Source organism: Pongo abelii, chromosome 8 (assembly GCF_028885655.2).
Source record: "Pongo abelii isolate AG06213 chromosome 8, NHGRI_mPonAbe1-v2.0_pri, whole genome shotgun sequence".
NCBI lineage: Eukaryota > Metazoa > Chordata > Mammalia > Primates > Hominidae > Pongo > Pongo abelii.
The window spans coordinates 72375501-72382334 of NC_071993.2; the positions used below are offsets into that span (position 1 = coordinate 72375501).

Consider the following 6834-nt stretch of genomic DNA (forward strand, 5'->3'; position numbering starts at 1 on the left):
TTTGTCTTGCATCACTGAGATCATGTGGAAACAGCATGGGCCTCAGAGGGTACTGAGTTCAAATCCTAGCTCCACTACTTCCAGCTATGTGGCCCTGGGCAAGTGACTTTGCCTTCGAGCCTCAGTTTCCTCACTTGCCAAAGAGGGACACTGACAGACTCTGCCTCCTGGGGCTGCTGGGAGAACACAGCTGGTACAGAGCGGCTCTCACTGATTCTCTGAGCCCTCTCCATCTTCCCTGCCACCTTTCCTCCATGAACACTAATCCTGACAGTGCCTCGGCTGCCCCCACCTTCCCGCCCCAAGTGCTGCAAGTTCCAGAGTGAATGACTTTCAAATCTGTGGAAGGAGAACCCATCACACACACCTTGAGCCGGGTAATTTATGAATCAAATTGTGCTCCGTCAGGACTCTGCAGCCCAGAAATAGATGTGGTCGGACGAGGTTCAGGGAGCCAGCCTCAGACACAGTTATCTTCATAGAAACTGGCCACCAGTTGGCCGAACCAGCCCGAATGACCGACCTTGGGGGGTCCCCTGGGGGCTGCAGAGCTCCCCCTCCCCCCAGCCCAGGCCCTGCTCCAATGCCTGAAGGCAGAACAGAGATCTGCCTGGGGCTCAGAAGACAGCCGTGACCCTGGGCCAGTCACTTCACTTCTCTGGGCCTCAGGGTTTTCTCTTGTTTAAAAAAGAGGGGGCTTTTCTATGGCAGTGGTTTTTCAAATGTCTTTGTTTCAGTAGCAGATTCTTTTATCAGACAAAATTTCACACAGAGCTCCAGTATAGAAAACAGCCAAAATCAGAGCTAGTTGCCCTGGCTGAAGCAGATGATGGGGTGTGGAGTCCAGCACTACCAGCACCCCGTTACCCTCCAAGGGGGCCCTGAGGGATGGGTTCAGGGTCTGGTGATTCAGGGAATCTGGAGATTCCCAGGACGTTTTCAGTTTTAAGATGCCATGGGAGATCTGATCTTTTTGAAAGGGGCAAATATTGCAGTGGCTAGGACCAGGGTTCAAACCTCAGCATTACTTCTCACTAGCTGTGTGACCGTGGGCAAGTTATCTATCCTCTCTGGGCTTTCATTTCTTTAACCATAAAAAGGGGAGGAGTAATTCTTATCTTACAGGGCTGATGTGAGGATAAAAGCAGGTAATAAGCCTACTTAGTTCAGCACAATGTCCAGCACATCACAAGTGCTCAACAAATGTTAGACCTCATTGATTAGTAAACTGAGGATAGAGGTGAAAAAGTCATAAGGCTTGTAAGTGGTCGCACTGAGATTTGAACCCATGGCCATTAATGCCAATGCCTATATTCTTTCTCCTACTCCTCCCTAGAAACAATGCTTCTAGAAGGTTCCACCAGAAAGGATGCAGATTGTGCCAGGCCCAGTTTCCTAATATTGGAGGGTTTTCCGGCATTTGGTCAGTGACTCAGAGTGTAACATCAAAGCAGATGTTTCTGGTCAGGGCATGACTGAAGGAAAAAAACTACAGATTTGGTTAAGCACAAACCCACTCAGCAATGTGGAAAACATCAAACATCTTGGATTCGAGTGAGTATGAATCAGAGTCATCATATTTATGAGAAAAGATGGCAAATTTGTCCTACAGAGCCAGAGCCCCCAGTCTGAAAACAGAAAGGCCAGGGTTTCCCCAGGAACTCTGATACCATGGGGTATAGGTAAGGTCAACTTTTAAAAGTTCTGTGGTCTGCCGGGCGTGGTGGCTCACGCCTGTAATCCCAGCACTTTGGGAGGCCGAGGCGTGTGGATCACAAGGTCAGGAGATCAAGACCATTGTGGCTAACACGGTGAAATCCCATCTTGACTGAAAATACAAAAAATTAGCTGGGCGTGGTGGCGCGTGTCCATAGTCCCAGTTATTCGGGAGGCTGAGGCAGGAGAATCGCTTGAACTCTGGAGGCAGAGGTTGCAGTGAGCCAAGACAGTGCCACTGCACTCCAGCCTGGTGACAGAGTTACACTCTGTCTCAAAAAAAAAAAAAAAAACAAAAAAGTTCTGTGGTCAAACAAATCTGGGAAATGCTCAACAGACATCTTCACTGCTGGAGTTGTCAGAGCCCTTAATGTGCTCATGGGCATTGTGACTTGCCAGCACAAGGAAATTGTGATGCAGTGTCTCTCTAACTTATTTGACCACAGAGCCCTTTTTGCAAAGCTTATCGCCTAAAGCATCAGTGGGCCATCCTACTGAAGAAATTGAAGGTGTGGCCGGGTACGGTGGCTCATGCCTGTAATCCCAGCACTTTAGGAGGCCGAGGCAGGTGGATCAACTGAGGTCAGGAGTTTGAGACCAGCCTGGCCAACATGGTAAAACCCTGTCTCTACTAAAAGTACAAAATTAGCCAGGCGTGGTAGCACACATCTGTAATTTCGGCTACTCGGGAGGCTGAGGCAGGAGATTCGCTTGAACCTGGGAGGCGGAGGTTGCAGTAAGCCGAGATCGCACCATTGCACTCCAGCCTGGGCAACAAGAATGAAACTCTGTCTCACCAAAAAAAAAAAAAAAAAAAAAAAAGAAATTGAAGGTGTAAATGGGGCTATTCCCACAGTTTCCCTCCAGTGGAGTCTCTGAGCATACAAGTTAGGTGTGTCAAGTGTCAGAGGTAGAAAATGGAAAGATGCTTAAAGCCTAGCAGGTTCCAACTTTTCCTTCAACTCCTGGAGAATTGAGAATCAGAGATGAGAAGTAACTTGGTCAACAACACACAGCACGTTAGAAGCAGAACTGGCACCAGATGGGTGGACCAGAAGTCTGGCTCAAGTCTGGGCTCCTGTCCAGGCCACAGGTCAGATGTGGCTCTCTGGTCTGCTTTGAGAAGCTTTGGGGACCACACATAAAAGTTTTACTATGGAAAATTTCAAAGAAACACAAAAGTAGAGGCAAGAGCACAATGAAGCTCTCGGTACCGTCACCCAGATGCAACAATCATCAAAATTTTGCCAATCTTATCTTAAAATCACCCCCCACAACACTACCAATTTTTCACGGTGTTAACAGAGGAAATTCTAGTTCATCTTTAAATACTGTATGCATCTCTCAGAAGGACTTTCAAAAATGCAACAAAACATGCCATTTTCACCCTAAACAAAATAAATTATTCCTCAATGTCACCTAAGACACAGTCCACATTCAAGTCAGGGACGCCATTTTTGAAGCCAATGTCAGCATCAGAGGTTTTTACCTTTTCTACTCAGTGCTCACAGAACAGACCTCTGAGATGATTGAAATCAAAGAAAAGGTGCCTTCAACAATAGCTGCAATGTTTCCTTTCTTAAACAAGAACAAAAAGAAGAGCAAAAAAGATCCAAAGCAAATATGGCAAAATGTCAACAAATGTTATCAGGGCGGTGAATACATGGGGGTGTGCTGTGTTGGTTTCTGTACTTTTCTAAAAATTTAATATTTCACATTTGCCAGTGAACTTAGCCCTGCTTCTCTGACAAAGGCCAGGGGTCCCGGGCTGGGATGTGGGGTGGAGTGTGGGGTAGGGTGGGTGGTTGGCCATTTCATCCCGGCAGCCTGCCTCCAGAATGCCCTCATCCTCCCAGCTGGAGGCTCAGCCCCAGATGTCATATTATGTCCCAAGCCCTTGGCCCAGTGCCCCACACCAAGTAGGAGTTCAGAGAATGCTTGATGAATGAGCCCAGCCAGATAGGGAGGGATGTCCCAAGACGCTCCCATCCCTTGGCTCACACAGGCAGAAACTTTTGCTGAGCAAGCGAGAAACAGGAAAAAGAGAGACGTCCTTGCCTTTTCAACCAGGGAGGAGGCTCCACAACCCAAATCTTTCCAGAGCCTCTGGCCAACTTTTTGAAAAAGAGAAGTCACAGGAGTGACTTTTGGGTCTTTCCTGCTGGGCCACCCTACAGATGCGTGGCCTGGTGTCCTTCTCAATTACACAGGTTCCTGGCCCTGCCTCCTTCCCCATCAGCTGGTCTGGGCTACAGACCCCTAGTCTCTCGGCAGGAGGGGAGGCAGGCGCTCTGGGAAGTGCCCTAAAGCAATGGACACCCTATAGCATTCCCACTCCAAACTCTGGGCATAGGCCCTCCTGGAGGGGCACCGGGGCAAAGGGTCCTGCTGGAGATAGATGGCATCACTTGGGATGTTTGCAAGCTTGAGACTCAGCACTCATAGAAAAGAGGAAGTAAACTCTTTGCTTGTGGAGGAAGCTCTTGGCACTGCTCCTGGCACCAAGCAGAGCCTCAGAGCCCAAACACTGCCCCAGCCTAGGCCAGAACGGAGGGCAGCCTTTGATCTTCAGCTCCCTCTACAAACCTCTGCCCAGATGTACTCACTCTCCCTCCCAGCACTAAACCCCAAGCAAGGCCAGCTGTGGCCTCCCCAGCCTACAGGCTCCCGTCGGAAGATGACTTATGGCTTTAATTACCGAAGGCCGGGTGGAGCCTTAGAAAGGAGCCAGCCCCACCATGCTTGGTCCCTGTCGACATGGAGCTGCCAAGTTGGCAAGGCTGGTGCTGGTGCCTGCCTACACGTTGCCACGCCAACCCCTACTCTCTGTGCTGTGCCCAGGCCCTCTCCTCCCTTCCCAGTTGCCCACAGCCTGGGCCTACCCCGCCTTTGAGGGTGGGGGTGGGGCGGGAGTGTGGATACAGCAGAGTGTGTTGGAAGAGAGGCTCTGAGGGCGACAGTTTTGTCTGTCCTCTTCATGGCCATATCCCCAGCAGTGAGTACGAGAGGTGCCTGATAAATATTTATGAATTATCAAATAAGCCCAAACTCCTGTATTGCAAAGGTGGACAATGGTAGCCATTAAACTGCCTAGCAAGCTAAAGGCAGAGCCAATAGACCGGAAGCAACTGCCCTGACCCCCAGGGCCACGCCTCTCCTTCCTCACTGCTTGGTGGATGAGCTGCCAGGTCCTGCCAATCCCTACTGCCCTCCTGCACTGAAAGGAGCCTCCTTGGGAGGTAGGCTCCAAGGACCACCATGGCAGGCTCTGAAGAGCCCCTGCCCCTGCCCTTGACAGCCCTGTACCTGTGGCAGCTTCAGGGCAGATGAGGTGGGGAGTGAGGAGGGAGAAGTAATGATGAGGACAGCTGGGGCAGAGTAGCCCCAAGAGCCGGGTGGGAAACAGTCCCTTTCTCACGCTCTGGGCCTCTGCTTTCTCATCTTGGGGCTTGGAAAGGCTCAACTGGATGATATCCGGGTCCCTGTGGCCTGTGACAGGTGAGGTCCATGAAACCAGGCCCATGTTGGGAGAAAGACGGAGACCAGCAAGGGGACAGAGGAGTTGGTGATGCCTGCTCTGCTCCCCACCCTCCTGGCCCCAGGACTGCTATCGGTTCCTGCCCAGGCCTGGGTTATCAATCTCCTTCCACCTGGAGAACTCCCCTAAATGAAATTCCTATTGGCGTGGGGCCTATGATATAACAAGTCACTCGCTTTGCCTGGGAAATGAAAGATGATGAGGCAGAGTTCCCGGGACAGAGGCGATCTCCATAAATCTGCCAGAGTGTGCTGGGGATTACTTTGTGGGATTAATTATCTGTCCTTCAAACAAAGACCTAACCTCAGCGACCCAATGTCCCCAACCTGGGACGGAGGAAGGGAGCGCTGGGCGGCGGAGAGGTGGGGACCGGGACTGGGAGGCAGGCCCTGGGGTGGGCTGGGCAAGGGGCATTGTGGAGTGCCAGTTCAGCACTTCACTCCTCCTGTAAGATCCTACGTGCTCCCTCCTGCCCAACACGGCAAGTCCACCTGGCTTCCAGCACTTTCTGCAACTTGGCCCTTTGTGACCCACCCAACAACTTTGTGACCCATTCCCATCTGCTTCTTATGTCTATCCAGAGCAACCCTACCCTCAACTCCTCTCCTGGTTACCCTTCATGCTGCCACACTGGAGGGAGAGGGGTGCTGGCGTGGAAGGGAAGGGTCTGTGTACAGTGGACCAAAAATAAAGGCTGGATCAGGGGCCAGCCAGTATCTATCACTTCACCAACCATACGGCCTTGAGTTTCCTGAGCTCCCCGAGCCTCAGTTTACCCATCTGTGTGATGGAAATAGTAGAGGCAGGGTTTGCACATAGCAGGGTTGTCACGACCATCCAATGAGGAGGGTGGTCCCTGAGGACTTCAGACTCATGCAGACCTGGGTTCGAATCCTGGCTCTGCCACTTCTTGGCCTAGCATGACCCTACATGTTATGTTACCTTTCTGAGTCTCAGTTTCCTTATCTGTGAAATAGGGATATTGATAGTGCTTGTTGTAAGTGTAAGATGCAACCTCAAGAGAGGGCCTTGCATGACATCCTTGTGTGGGATCCCACCGACATCCTAATTATGGCTGCAAAGAAGTGGGGTTCAAGGGGCTTGTTTTCTCTCTCACTGTAGGCCAGTCTCTCCCCACTGCTGAGGCGTGTGCCTCCCACCACCCCTGAGCAGAGCCAGGCAGAAGGCGCCACCCTTGGTGCCAGGGAAAACCAGTGCTAATCACAGAGGGGTGCCCAGAGCCAAGCCTCAATTAGCAGTTCTGAATCACACGGACCATGGAGGAAAGTCGGTTGGTGCGGGCTTCAGTTTCCCTGGAGAGGTAAGAGAAAGAGAAGGATTTCACAGGAGGGACACTGGAGTCACGTTGTCACCTCTGGGCTTGAAAGTGGCTGGGGTGTGAGAGAAAGGCCTTGGATATGGGTGTGGGTGGTTTGGTGCCAATTGCTGGCAGTGCCACACACAACCTGGGCAGTCCCAGGCAGGCCACATCGAGGCTGGGCCTCCGTGTTCTCAGGGTGCAGTGGGAGGCAATGCCTCCCGCAGAGCGTTGTCTCGGCGGATGACAGGGGAAGGCCCCT

General features: G+C 51.5%; 1 protein-coding gene across 1 annotated transcript in view; it reads right to left on the minus strand.

Moving 5' to 3' along the window:
* Positions 1-6834, minus strand: part of CDH23 (cadherin related 23) — a 459756-nt gene that overhangs the window by 212305 nt on the left and 240617 nt on the right. The gene's annotated exons all lie outside the window — the stretch shown is intronic.